Source organism: Lissotriton vulgaris, chromosome 6, assembly GCF_964263255.1.
Source record: "Lissotriton vulgaris chromosome 6, aLisVul1.2, whole genome shotgun sequence".
NCBI classification, from domain to species: Eukaryota; Metazoa; Chordata; class Amphibia; order Caudata; family Salamandridae; genus Lissotriton; species Lissotriton vulgaris.
In genome coordinates, this window is record NC_141694.1 from 1,869,003,206 (window position 1) to 1,869,018,384 (window position 15,179).

Consider the following 15,179-nt stretch of genomic DNA (forward strand, 5'->3'; position numbering starts at 1 on the left):
CACAAAAAAAGTCTTGTGCTGATAACAATATAGTTTGGATGCAGCAAGGTCATATCAGAGTCCTAGATCCTTCGCTGCCCACTTCTTGCATTTCAACCAATATTGTATATGCAGCATTTAGCGAACCAACATTTAACTCGGTTCGCACAAGCAGATAATAAATTCCAGAAACAGTAATCCCAGCCTGATAAGCACTTGAGTAAGAGTGTTCGAGAGAGTCCAAATCCATGTTTATCAGCAGCGAAGGATCTGGGACTCTGATATGACCTTGTCTATTACCATCGACAATTATTCAGTAAATATCACCACATAATCTATCAGTGAAGTTGTTCTCCTATTAGTAAATGAGGTTTTAGCAGGGCACTCACAAAAGGACCTCCCATTTATAACTGACAGATTAAGTCTATTTAAGGCACAGCCTAATTTCTTTCCAAAAAAGGTAGTTTTCCCTTTGCAAAATACTTGACCAGGAATACCCAACACTCTTTTCAAATCAAGCTCCTTCTCGTTGTGGTTCGCCGTTGTTGGGATTTTTGTATTAATATCTGGTTAAAGTATAATGGGGGCCTGCGGATATCTAAATTTAATTGCCGCAACTCAATGAATGAGCCTGATAAATTCTTGTCCTTGCTTCTTGTTGAGCAAGAGATGTACATTTACAATAACTAGCATTTTCCTACAACTTCAAAGGATCTTTACTATTCGAACAACGATTGTTAGAAAGATGGACAACTTCTTGAACACTCTACAGCTTGTTATGTCCTTCTGGGCTGTGAATAGAGTTAGTAAGCCACCCCTTGGATGGCAGTGTAGGGCATGAGGGCTACAATCCTTTGGCGCAACCAGCAGATTCTTGGCCTAATCATGATGTGTGGAGGTCAATGCTGTAAATATGTTGCCTCATCTCATCTCCGCTTCCGCAGTCCCAATTTCCAAGTGGACTTAAGCTGCTACTGGGTGTTACTGGTGAGAAGCCGTTCTGCCAACCAATCTCATTTCAGCCAGTGACGTGTTGTATGCAGTGGCACAACAAAACTTGAGGGGCCCCCCTGCAAAGTACAAGAAGGGGGACACACAGGAGCCTGGAGTTCTCAGACACCACCCGTGCACAGGGCAGGAGGAGGTCCCCTGGTGCTCACCCCCTCTCACACCCCCCCTCCCAGAGGCTGCGAGGGCTATTGTTACAACACCGGTTATAAGGTACGAGAAAATAGTGGAATGCCTACAAGGACTCTGTCACAAAATCCCCAGTGCCTGTTCTAGCAAATAAGTAAGCAACAGTGGCCTTGTCTCTTTTGCACTGGATCGCCATTTTGTGTCCCGTGTGATGTGTCCTAGCAGGGATGCTATTCAATAACCACGGTGTCGCAATGTATACTGCAAATGTATCTTCTTTGTTATGGGAGATCATGGAACCACTACTCACTCTCAACTATGTGGTTAGGACACTTTATGTTAGTTTCTAGACAGTTTAGTTAGCAAATCTGTTCAGCAGACATTAGCAGTGTCCTGATCATTTGATACAAATAGATGTGAATTCTTGATGAATGTGAAAGAGAAGCTGCCAGACAGAAAGAGGTAACTGAACTGTGACACATGAGTCAGAAACATTCCTCTAGACCATTTTAAGAAATATGGTAAATGGCATAAAATATTAAGGCAAGAGACAATAATGAGTTTCCCATACATTTTGTACGTTTTTGGTATCATTGAAATACCTCTGAATACGCTAAATGTTTGTAAGTGAGGTTTTTTATTCTGTCCATGCTCTGTATCAGAACTTGTTCTGATGTTTTATCAGAAAAAAAAGTGCTGTCATCGACACCTGTGTCACCACGTTCGTCACTTCATATTTCATTCCCTTACTTACTCCCTTATACAGTATAATTAGTTACCACATTTTCATTATTTAAATTTCTCAAATAAAATTGAGCTTCATGCTGATGATTCAAGCTTTTAATGGATATTGATTTTACTCTCCTAAACCTGCACACTTTCCCATTTTTTAGACATACTTCCTTACCACATCCCTCGATAGGTTTCTTATTCCAGCTCACCTTCCCTCCTTCACTGTTCTCCTGTTCTTCAGCCACTATGCACAATGTATCGATTACTGTTTCAGTGTCAAAGAAAAGTATAACAGCCACCCATGTACCCCTTTCTCACTTTCCATGCAAGGAGGCAACCAAGCCTCACTCTGCATCCATCTTCCCAGTTGTATATGTGCCTCCCTTACTGCATAACCATACCCTTTCATACCTTCTCACTTCGTAGGAGTGCCTGGGTACAACTCTCTTCTAATTCACATCTTAATGCCAAAATTAGACATCCGGGAACCCCATATATTTCTGCTTGTGGGGCATCTTCTTGCCTGTTAACCTGTGTAGCACCTATCTTTAGAGTCCATGGTATCCCGTATAGTCCACACCTTTTCCCAGGTGCAGTGTATTACCCCATGCTGTTTGCTGCTTTAACTACTTTTTCCATCAGTGCTCGTATCCTACAACAGACTCATACTCTTTCTATTTCTAAACTTTCCCGAAATTCTTACGCCTAATTTGCTATCCTTGAACCCTCCGATGCAAACACCTTCATGTAAATATTGAGCCCCTGTTTGAAAAAAGAATGTAAAAGTATGGATGGAGAGATACACCTCCATCTGAATATATTAGAACTTTTTTCCCATTCACAAACATTCCCAGGAGTCCACCTGGAAAGCTGTGCCGGGGAAGCCATGTGGCATCGTCTTGGGGCTCCTATTACCTCTGAGGGGAATTCTACATAGCCTTACTCTCTGCCCTGGGTGAAATATGTCCCCTCTGTCATCACACACTTTTGCCTGCGGGGAAACTCCTTCCCCTACACCTGTACCAAATTTGGGGATGGTCTATTCCCCTTCCCATCCTGGAAGACGATTTGCTATAGGCAATACTGGAATACATTATTGACCACTTCCACGGTGGAAAAGGGTCAGATCATACTTTGGGAATTCCCACAAATGTAGGTGTTTGTGGACGTTTCCAAACTTGGAACTAGGACTTGGGAGGGCCCCTTCATCTCTTGTTGTGTAATTATGCAAATTACTTAATGAATGTGTTTTTTTTTCATGTTAAGAGTTTATATGGTTTGTGACAAAGACATAAATAATCTTCTACAAATACCCAACTATTGCAAGTGTTCTTATTATACCTCTTTTCCTAAAGCCTGCCTCTAGTGTTTTGTTCCTTGCAATGTATAAGTGTCTGTGCATGAAGAGATGTATAGGGGCCTCGTTTACAAGCCCATTGCCCCGCTTTTTTTAGATGTGGTGCAAAGGGCCTGCCCATATTTACAGGGCCACGTAAAGTCACCATGCGACCATGCATGGCTTCATGGCCTTGTAAATATGGACCCCTCTTGTGTATTACTCTGTGTGAAAGGAGCGTCCCATGAGTGGTGCTGTGGGTGTTCCCATGCAACATCCCTGGAACCTGACACGTTCCGAGATTTACAAATTTTCGTAAACCTGAGAATGAGTCAGAATTCTAGGTCTCCCATGGGGCAGCATAGGAGTGGCGCAACGAGGAGAAATAGTTGTATTTCTCCTTGTTGTTTCCTATTTCTATGCTTGCTGCATGTGATGACAACAGGAAGTTTATTGTATAGCCACTGACTGCTCCTTGATCAAATATCACAATTGTTATGTTATATATTATCATGGTATCACAGAGTTGAGTGTTTTTCCTCTACAATGTTTTTTGTCTTGTTCTTGTTTGTCCACCTTGCTTTTAGCATGTGGTTAAATTGGGTGTGACTGTAGACATTATTGGAGTATGTGTCTTAATTGATATGTATTATTCTTTGGATTGTATGGATTTTAATAATATATTTGAAAGAATATATATATATATATTTTTGATTTCACACATTTTTGTTGGTAGTTTCCAAAACAAAACAAAAATATACAAAAACATACATTAAGAAAGCATTGGCGACAAATCTAAACTTTTGTACCCGATTTTCACATTTGTGTTGCCCCTCTATATTTGTGTACGTTTTACTATGTTGCAGATTAATAAATATGAGTTGCCCTAGGTTCTGTACATTTAGAAAGAGGAAGATGCCATCAATGATTGTTTGTGCAGAAAGCTTTCCTTCCTGCACAAAAACAATCATCCCCACAGCGCATGCACCCTTTTAACATGACGCAAGGGTACCTGCACTGGTGCATCCAGCCAATTGTATGCAGCGCATTGGAAATCACATGGATGCGTTGTATTGTTGTTAATGTAACGTATCCCTATACTTTTAAAATGATGCATCTCTGAGCAGCTAAATGGCCTGCGCTGCAGCGCTGCATCACTTTGTTGTAAATGAGGCCCTGGGATTCGACTGTGATTTGTTTTGTCAGTGCACATATAGTGTCTAACTCACTGTGTTCTTGTTTGCTTCCATATTTCCCATAGCAGCCTGAATCCAATCTCACATGAAGCTCCTGCTCTTCTCCTGGCATCAGAAGGATTGTGGTCCCTCCCTCCTGCTGCTCCACCACTGCAACAACAAGAGTCTCCTCCCTTAGTGTGTAGCAAGGGTGCTCTTGGGATATTGAGGCTGGCTCTGTTTTACTCCTCATTTGCACTGCTTACTAGACTGGAACAGTGGAGGGATGATGATTATCCATTGGTTCCCTGTATCAAAGATATAGCAAACTTAATGTATAATTATTGTGTCTTATGCAAAGATCCACTTGAGTTGAAATGTTAAACAATCCATACAATTATTATAAAACATTGTTATTCTTTAACATGAAGAAAGTTTGACTTCATAGTGCATCTTCCATCGACTACATTGTCTTGTTTCCCTCCGACTTTATTACTTAGTGTAGAAGCCATGCCTTGGTGGGGGTGTTCACACTGCGCTATAAAAGGATGAATATTTCAATTCATCATAAATAAAGCTCTTAAAACATTAAAACTTGTTTGGATTTAGTTCATGAAATCCATTACACTTTGATTCAAAGAAAATGTCATCGTCCTTTGATTAAGTAAAACATTAGTTTTATATGTGCTGGAGACACAACCTCAGGTCTGTTGTAGTAAATAATTATTCACTTCCCAAAGCCTGTGGTGTGTAAACTTGCAGCCTTTCCGAAGAGAAAACCCAGAATGGAAAGTACTGAAGTGACCAAAATTCCAACTACAGCAGAATACTCTAATTCCCTGAAGAACAGTGAGCCACCCGGTGGGGAGCTGGAGAACTGATCCTTTTTTAAATTTTTTTTAATTAAAGATAAGACTTGCAGTAATAACATTAATCGTGTTGCATGTTGGTATGGTTACAGTTCCCATTACATTGTCTCAATAACGTAGGTACATCATGTATATGGCAGACATTGTATAATTTATAACGCATAAACAATTTCTTTATCACTCATCCTCGTCCGGACCCATTGTTGGAGGGGTGCATATACCTCCTCTAAAGGTATTCCATTTACCCCACATTCTCTCCCATTTTGTAGGACATCCTCTGTGGACATACGTAGCTTTTTTGGCCACCATGTCCATATCCATATCCCTACACCAGTCTTCAATACCTGGAGTGTCCACCACCCCCAGTGTGTACCCAAGCTTGGGCTGGGTGTTTCATGTCTGTTTGTTCCTAGATGTTCAGGAGACATTGTTTAGGCTCAGGTGGGAGCGGGCTGGCTCTAACTTTAGTGATAGTGTTCATTGCCTCTGTCCAGTATAACCAATAGCAGGACATTCCCAAAGTGTATGGTAAAAGGTGCCTATGTCACCACATTGGGGTAAGCAGTACTGATCAGTGATTTTCCCTATCTTGCATAATGTCTCTCTAGTAAAGTAAGTTCTGTGAAGCACTTTGAGTAGTATAAGGCGTAACCTAGAGGAAAATGCTACTACCTTACGGGATTCTATTGCCTCTGAGAATTGATCCTTTTTGAAACATGAAATGAGTTAAAAGCAATTAAAGAAAGATTACCTAAATGAACAATTTGGGGTAAAACAGCAAGGATAGAATTTTCTGACCATCCAGCGTTTGTGCACAATATGTGGCTGCAATTTTAGATGACCTTATCAAGCGGTTTTGTTCACCCTCCCCATGCACAGATGAAAGGATTGGATTTTTACCAATAGCTGTGACTCATTTGCAACTTGAGACTGAACATAATGGACTGGGCCTTCAATAGTGTCTCACAGTTAGGATGGCTTCCAGTGTTACACTATTAGTGCTACTAGCTGGAAGCCTTATGAGCTCTGTCCAGTGCCAATCTGTGTTCTACAATGCAAGGGAGAAGTCAGAAATGTAAACAGGACTTAGCAAATTACTGAGGCAAGCAAACCTGGCAGTATTTGGGAGATTGCTCCCCAAACATTGGGGCCAATTACGATGGTGGACGATCTGGAGGCCGTCTGCCATTGTGGTGGAGACCGGGAGCATCCGCAATACATGCGGTGGTTCCGCACACCAAATTAGGATGCGACCGCTACAATGGCGGTCGCATCTTGCATTTTAACATTGCGGTGGGTGCTGCAGACAGCAGAACCCGCCGCGATGTTAAAAGTGCATGTTGTGCATTTTACTCCACTACGTGGCAGGCACCACACGGTGCCTGTCACTTGGTGCAGTAAATGTAGGGGGGTACCATGAACTGGTTAACATCATTTTTGCATGGCCGTAACCAACATGTCCTGACCCAACCCTTCACCTCGCCTGCTAAACCTCTCAACTGGGGTGCACCCCAAGGTTCGGCCCTGAGCCCGCTTCTTTTTAATGTCTACTTAACACCTTTGGCGGAGCTTATCTCCAAAATGGGGATAAAGGTGACATCCTACACTGATGACACTCAGCTGCTGTTCACCTTCAGCGGAGTGCCAGACTCCACCTTTGACCCGCTAAAAGAGTGCCTCAAAAACATTGCTGACTGGATGAAAAGCTGACACTGTGGTTAACAGAGATTCTTAATATGTCTCTGGAACAAGCGGTTATACCAAGAAACTGGAAAATAGAGTAAGTCAGACCCATTCTAAAGAAGCCTACATTGGTTGCAAACGAACCTGGAAGCTACCGTCCCATTTCACTGCTGCCATATTTGGGTAAAGCTCTCGAGGCCCTGGTAAACAAACAACTAACTAATCACTTAGAAAGCCATAAGCTTCTTGATTCCTCTCAATCAGGGTTTCGAGCAGCACACAGTGCCGAAACTGCAGTAGTTCAAATGGTAGACAACATCAGGCTGGCCTTGGACAAAAAGGAATCAGCTATGCTGGTTCTTTTAGATTTGTCGTCCGCTTTCAACACCATCTCCCATGATATTTTGTTACAGCGACTCTGGGAGGTGGGGGTCCAAGGGAAGGCTCATGACTGGTTTAACAACTATCTAAAGGATCGTTTCACCACTGTGCACTTAAGCTCACATGCTGCATGTAGCAGACCAGTATGTATTGGAGTTCCCAAGGGATCTATCTTGAGCCCTATGCTCTTCAATATGTATGTTACACCGCTGGCCAAGATTATTAGATCCTATAGGTTTGAGGCTGTCTCGTATGCAGACGATACCGAGCTGCAGATCACCTTTGGCCCAGACCCAACTGATACTATGATCCGGTTTAAAAACTGCATGACCCACATTGACAACTGGATGGGCCAAAATAAACTACAGTTAAATAACAGCAAAACCGAGATCATTCTGTTTGGCAAGGCCGAAGATCATTGGTCAAGCAGCTGGTGGCCCCAGACACTCAGACCCTGTCCATCTCCAAAACAAACCATCTGCAATCTGGGAATTACCATCGATAACAAACTTTCCATGAAAGCACATGTGAATCGTGTACTGGGCACCTGCTATGTCATAATACGGAAATTACGAAAAATCTTCAAATGGCTACCATTTAAAACCTGGAAGCCACTGGTGCAGGGCCTCATTGTCAGTCGCATGGACTATGGAACACCTTATTGGCCTATATAAATGAAGATCTTTTTCCCAAACTACAGATTCTGCAGAACCCGGCAGCCCGATTAATCCTGGATCTGCCTCCCAGGTCGCCATCCATCCCCAATTTGAAGCTTCTTCATTGGCTTCCAATTAGAAAGAGAGGGCAGTATAAAATTCAAAGCCTCACACAAAAAAGCTTTTATGGCACCGGGCCTGGGTATCTTGGGAAACAAAATGAAAAAATATCAACCTGTGAGACCTCTTAGATCCAGTTCTAAGCTCCTTTTACTTCCCCTGCGGGTTCGCTCTGTGCGTAACGGTGGCCGATCTTTTTCCCATCTCGCCCCGTATTTTTGGAACCAGCTTCCACCCCATCTTATGTCCATCCCAGATAACCTACGCTTCTGTAGTGAATTATAAACATGGCTGTTCCCCAAGTGAAATGAGTTACAACTCAGCCAGTTGAAGGGTCTGCCGGCGCCTTGAGACCTAACGGTCATATGTGCGCTATACAAGATCTTTTGACTTTGAATTTGACTTTGAACTGCAATTTCTTAAAACTTAATGCGTACAAGACATAGGTCCTGTTTTTTTAACCAACCCCCCATCTAACGCATGGTGGCCATCAGAATTGGGTGACACGCCCACTCCGAAGGACTTGGTAAAAAATCTGGGTGTGAGATGGAACAAAGATCTGTCCCTCACGACCCATGTACAATTGGTTTCTGCGGATTGTTTTGGCAAAATTAAAACTGACTCAACCCGCAAAACCATGGTCCATGCTCTAATCACCTCCCACCTCGATTATGTTTGCCTTTTGAGCAGATAAAGGGAGAGGGCATATCTACCTGAGGAGGAGACTCCGCCCATATCAACAAGATAGACCTTTAAGGTCCAACCACAAACTATTTCTCTCCATACTGCGCTTTGCGAATGCAAGAATGGGTGGTAGAAAATTCAAGATGGGGACCACCAAATGTTGGAATAACCTCCTTCCCCACCTATGCATGATGCTGTCCAAACAGGTATTCAGGAAGGCCTTGAAAATTCGGCTATTTAGTAGGAATGACTAGTATTGCGCTGTCCTCTACCATGTACACTGTTTGCTATAGCGCCGGGACACTCCATCAGGGGTAGCTGCGCGCTCTACAAATGCCTTTTATTAATATTTTATTAGTACCCCAGTGCACCCACACCTCGCTCCAACAGAAGGGGGGCCCACAACGGGTCCCCAAACCAATCTCCGCCAGCCTTTCAATGGTGGTCTACCCACCATGTAAAGGCTTGCTGAAACTCGTGTTTTAATTTGGTCGGCGGTGCCTGCTAGGCACCACCACCATTTTACCTAATGTGGACCGTCCACCAGGCAAACAGATCAATTGCCTGTGGCGGTTCCGTGGAGGACAGTCTTGGCAACCTCCACAGCCGCGGTCGGATTTCCCCCACCATCCTAATTTGGCAGGTGGAAAATCGCAGTCTGATGGCAGAAGTACCGCCATTTGGGAAAAACGGGACCCCTATATATTAATAATAATACACTTGCTATACATAGGGAAAACTAGTTAATTTAAGAACGGTCTATAGCCAAGTAGAAGTGCAAGAACTGTTAAACAGTATGTGAAACAAACACAATTCAATGTTATGGTAATAGCATCCAATGGTGTGTAGACTCATCACCCAAAGAAATGATTGGATATTTGATTTATTTATTGAAGAATTGATATAGACATGTTATCTTTTTGTAACACTTTTTTTTATCTTTTTTCATTTTATATATTCATTTCTGATGTGATTGATTTACAATGAACGTGTAGATTTAAAAACACATAACAAACAAACAATAAGCATAAGACATGACAGATGATGGAGGCAATGCGGCAGGGTAGTTCACAACAAGGGTTTCGGCCAAATAGCCTTCCTCAGGTGACCGTCTATTGCAAAGGACCAAGATATCCAAACCATTCAATGAAAAAGAGAAAGAACATGTGAAGGGCTGCAAGGTGTCAACCCGGCTTTTTGCAGATGAAACTAATTTGAGCTGAGATAGAGCGTGGTGGTCGAGGCCATAATAAGATATTTTAATGGTCGTAGTACCGTAAGGAAAGAAGACGTTATATGCAGCGTGATTACAGCCACTAGTAATGATGTCGGCGACACGGATAGAGATCTCTAATAACTGTGACTTAAAAACTGGCTCATTGGGTATCCCGTGTAGGTTCAAACTATTTCAATTTTTGGGAGGGAGTTTGTTTCCTACAAAGACAGTCTGTTTGCATCCAGCCATTCGCCACACTGTGATCCTTCGTGGTGTTCCACAGATACCGAGAGCCACAGCTGGAGATCGCTTTCCCCTACTACGAATATCGATATGAAAAATTATTTGAATCCTGACTCTCGGCTCCCTGATTATCGTACCGTTTAGTTACAGGTTAAAACACTTCCTGACCATCTGTAACTTATGAGTATATGAACCGTTCGTCTTTGTAGAAAACAAACTCCCTCCCCAAATTGAAATTGTTTGAACCTACACAGGTTACCCAATGAGCCCATTTTTAAGGTAGGGGATGATCAGGTGATAGGCGCCTATGCAAACCCTAACGAAAAATTAGGTGTGACACCTTTGGGACATTCTATAAAAGACTAGGGGCCATATGTATCGAGCAAATTTGCATTCGCAAACGCCAACATTTGCAGAATTTCGGCGTTTGCGAATGTGAATTTGCTAAATGGAATGTATTAAGGAAAAGCTGGTGCAAAACAAGGAAACGCCAAATCGCAAATTATCACCAACTTTAGGTTGGTGGTAATTTGTGAATTCCTTGAAAAATGCTAATTTCTGCATTTTTTAAAGTGCCATGTGACGCACATACATGCCCTTAGGGCATGTATGTGCGCCACATGTGCACCCATGCTTATTTCAGGGGTGCAACAGGGTGTCCTTTGGACACCCCTGCACCCTTGAAATTATTCTCAATTTGTGATTCTCTAATTGCGAATCGCAAATTGAGAATAACTTCCAATTCATTCCTATGGGCCTCCTGGCCCGTAGAAATGAATGGGAAAGTATTCCTTAATTGCGATTCGCAATTTGCGAATCGCAATTAAGGAATACTAAGAATTCTCAAAAAACATGCGAATTTGTACATACATCCCAATTTGCGATTCTGAAATAGCGATTTCTAAAAAATCGCTATTTCAGAATCGCAAATCTGGTTGTTGATACATATGGCCCTTTGTGGGGAAATACTTTAAAATGAAACCCAATGTTTGAGAGAACTCCTTCTGTCAGGACACTCTCAAGACATAGAGGGGTTGAACACAACAAGTGACTCTCTCAGGGGAAGATTTACAAACCCCTTGCGCCATTGGTGCGTCCCTTTTTTGTGTTGTACCCGATGTACATGTTACTGCTCCATATTTACAAGGACAGGAAAAGCCGCCCTGCATGACTATTCCTGTCCTTGTAAATATGGCCCCTTTGCACGCAGCACTTTGCGTGAAAAGGGTGTTCCATGGGTGCTGCTGTGGGCGATCCCACGCAACACTCATGGAACCAGACACATTTCCAAATTTAGAAGGGATCGTAAATCTGGAAATACTTGTGAATGCTACGCCTCCCCAGGGGAGGCACAGGGAGGCGCAACAGAGGGAAATGTATTAATTTTTCCTCGTTTTCTTTTCCTCTTGCTATGCTTGCTGCATTCTTTAGCAAATGCAGAAAGAGGAAATCACCTCTAATGATTGTTTTTGTTCAGGAAGGGAACCCTTCCTGAACAAAAACAATCTCACCACGACGCAGGCATCCTTGCACCATGGTGCAAGGGTGCCTGCGCCGGCGCATGGCAACAGTTTGTGCGCCAGCACAGGGAGAAGCACAGAGATGCGACATATTGTTGTAAATATGTCCCATCCCTGTGCTTTAACAGTGACTCAGTACAGGGAAGCCAAATGGCTAGCGGAAGGCACTGATGCCCACATGCATCAAAGTTATTTTTTGCTTTTCCTAATTTGCGAAAATTAGCGAAGCGCATATTAGGAATCGCATAATGGTATGCATCATTTTTTTTGCAATTTTTTTGAGATTCGGTAAAAATCGCATTTTTTTCTGAATCGCAAGAAAATTGCGATTTTTTCGGTGCGACTTCGCACATTGCGAAATCGCAAAATGCGAATTCGCAATTTCATGCATACCAATGAGGACACACCCAGGAAACCAGTACAATGATTAGACTCAGCTGAAGTTCACTTTAAACTGCAGGAGTGGCTGTTGGCAGTTGGAGCACTGCTTTCAGCTACAGGAGGAGTGTGTTTGGTGTGCCCTTGAACGAGAGATGGCTGCTGAAAGTGCTGTTGAAGACCTGCATGCGAGAAAACGAAAATTAAAGTTCAGTGACCAGGAACTGGAAATATTAATTGAAGAGGTCACTCTGAGGCATGACCAGCTTTTTGGCAAGGATTCCTTGAAAGTCCCCGAAGGAGTGAAGAGGAAACTGTGGCTGGCCATTCAATCAAAAGTGAATGCTGTGGGGGTTGCCCACGGAGATATCACAAATTTACAAAAATGCTGGTATGACTTGCGCAGCCGTGCTAAGGACAAAATTGCCTCCAGGATTAAACATGCTAACAAGACAGGTGGTGGACCCCCAAAGGATAAACCAAACACCCCACTGGAGGAGATGGTTGAGGGGACCCTGCTCACTGAAGCAGTGGTAGGAGTGACCAACATAGATACATCTGAAATGCCTGGTACTTCGCAAGGTAAGTGTGTAACTGTAAATGTTATTACTTAAAATATGTCACAGACTTTTGCCTTGAGAATCTTTCTCAAATGATATAAGTAATTTACAGCATGTACTCTGAAACACACACAAAAAGAGACATAGGAATAAATGGGAGTCTGCATTGCAGCAGTGCATTGTGGGAGATGTAGTTCGTATGAATTTGTGTCTTTCAATTTGTTTGAATTAAATAATTCCAAATTACTTACGAAGTCAGAGGACAGAAGAGTATTTTAAAAATCAATTTATTAGAGTAAGAAAGGAAAATCACATAAACATAATAATGTTACCTAAACATTTATTTTTAATTTGTAGATTTTCAAAAAGAGAGGGAAAGCATGGATTTGGACAACAATGTCAATACAGACATAGAGGACATGCAAGTCCATAGTCAAAATATGTCATCACCAACAGTATGCAAAAAGAAAAAAAGTAAAAGGATTCTGCAACTGGAAGAGTCTGATAGTGATGAACAGATAAATACAAATGAAAATTTGCAACAATCAGTTGGAAGTAATGTAACAAAAACTGTAAATCAACGCAGTAGACTCCAACATTTTTACAGGAGAAGATCACGTCCTGCTCACCAGGCAATGTCCACACAAGATGAGAGCTAGGCCAGTGTGGTGGAGAAAAAGCTCCTCAAAGTTCAAAGGCTGCAAGGCAAAGACATCAGGGTCATGAAGGGCCAACTGAACCGCATCAAAAGCAACATTAGCACCATGAGTGACAGCCTTGTCAGAATGACTTCTGTGATGGAAAATGCACATTTGGCCACTAGTTCGAAACTTGAGCGCATGGCAACAGCCATGGAGAGAATGTGTGATGCAATAGAGTCACAGAACATTGCTAATGCCAATAGGCACCTGAGAATGTACTCTAGCATACACACTTACACTAGAGCAATCCATCGCTTATGCAACACAAACAGCAAACTTATTACAACTACACTGTGTATGCAAAAGGACTTAAGGAAATGCTGCAAGGCCCTGTCAGTAAGAATGGTTTCCAACAGTAATTCAAAGGAGGTAATGCAGGAAGACATGACTGTGCTTCCATCAACACATGGGGGCAATGCAAATGAAGGTGCAGAAGCAAGTACTGCATCAAAAACTGAAACAGTGGTTGGACGACGCAGTACCAGACATGTCACACTGCAGGGCAACACATCTACAGCTTTGAAGAGTACCAAAAGCAAAGCTTTAGGTGTGAGAGGACGAAAATAAATGTAAAGACTAATGAATGAATCAAAACTTGGCAATACTGGCCTGAGCAGCTGAAAAATTAAAGCTACATGTTGTTTTATTTTCAACTTCTTTTGCATTCATGTTACATTGGTTTGTCATTATTGCTATTTCATTTTCAATTAAAAACAAATCTGAATTCATGAACATTACCTGGCTTCTTACCTGTTTTTAAAAATAATGCTCTGTGATTTCTGCTCGTATTCGCCTTCCTTCAGCAGCATCAGGTCCACGCATTCTTGCATGTGGTTGTTGTGGCTGGTTGTCATTATTTGGTAAAATGTCATCTACATCCAGTTCCAAGCCTCTACGTGTGGCAATGTTGTGCCGGATGGCACATGTCGCTACAATTTTGCAGCATACATCAGGACGATATTGCAATGCTCCACCGGTTTTGTGCAGTATCCTGAACCTAGACTTCATGACCCCAAAGGTCCGCTCCACTACAATTCTAGTTGTAATATGGGCATGGTTGTAGTTCTGCTGCTTACGGGTTGATGGATTGAGGTATGGTGTCAGTATATATGATCTCACACCATATGCACTGTCTCCTATAAGATTTAAAAATATTTCAATGGCATTTCAGTTATCATGTAACAGTAAAAGGAATGTAATTTGAGCAGTAGAGCATGACTTACCTAGCAAATATCCATCTCCAAATTCACCAGACAACAGTCGCCCATGGATGGCACTATGTTTGAATATATAGGAGTCATGGGCACTCCCTGGGAAACTTGCAACTAGGTCAGTGATTATTGTTTTGGAATTGCAAATTACTTGGATGTTTAAAGAGTGGTAGTTTTTTCTGTTGCGAAAAATATACTCATTGGTAGATGGTGGACAAATGGGAATATGGGTTCCATCTATGCAACCAATGACATGTGGGAAATTAGCCATGTTGTAGAAGTCCAACTTGGTTTCCAACAACTCTTGTTGATTTCTAGGGAAATGGATGTGATGCTGTATCCTTGTCAGCATTGCATTAATGAAATCTTGGAAAAATCTTGAAAGTGCTCTCTGTGAAACCCCCCCAGCAATTGCTATTACTCCCTGGAAGGATCCTGAGGCTAACAGGTGTAGACAACATAAGACCTGCACATGGGTGGGTATGGCTAGGGTCCTACGTGTTTCTCTGCGTAATATTGGGTCTAATTCAGCAATAAGATCTATTATGGAGTCAGCATTCAACCTATACTTGTCATATATTTCTGCCTGTGTCTGACC

At 42.3% G+C, this 15,179-nt stretch overlaps 1 long non-coding RNA gene across 2 annotated transcripts in view; it reads left to right on the plus strand.

Annotated features, from left to right (window-relative positions):
• Positions 1-4,953, plus strand: part of LOC147709699 (uncharacterized) — a 93,304-nt gene extending 88,351 nt beyond the window's left edge. The window contains exon 3 of one of the 2 annotated variants that reach the window (XR_015296568.1): positions 4,446-4,953. This is a non-coding gene — a long non-coding RNA (uncharacterized LOC147709699). The remainder of the gene's footprint in view (positions 1-4,445) is intronic. The other variant, XR_015296567.1, reaches the window with a different exon arrangement.
• Positions 4,954-15,179: the final 10,226 nt, after the last annotated feature.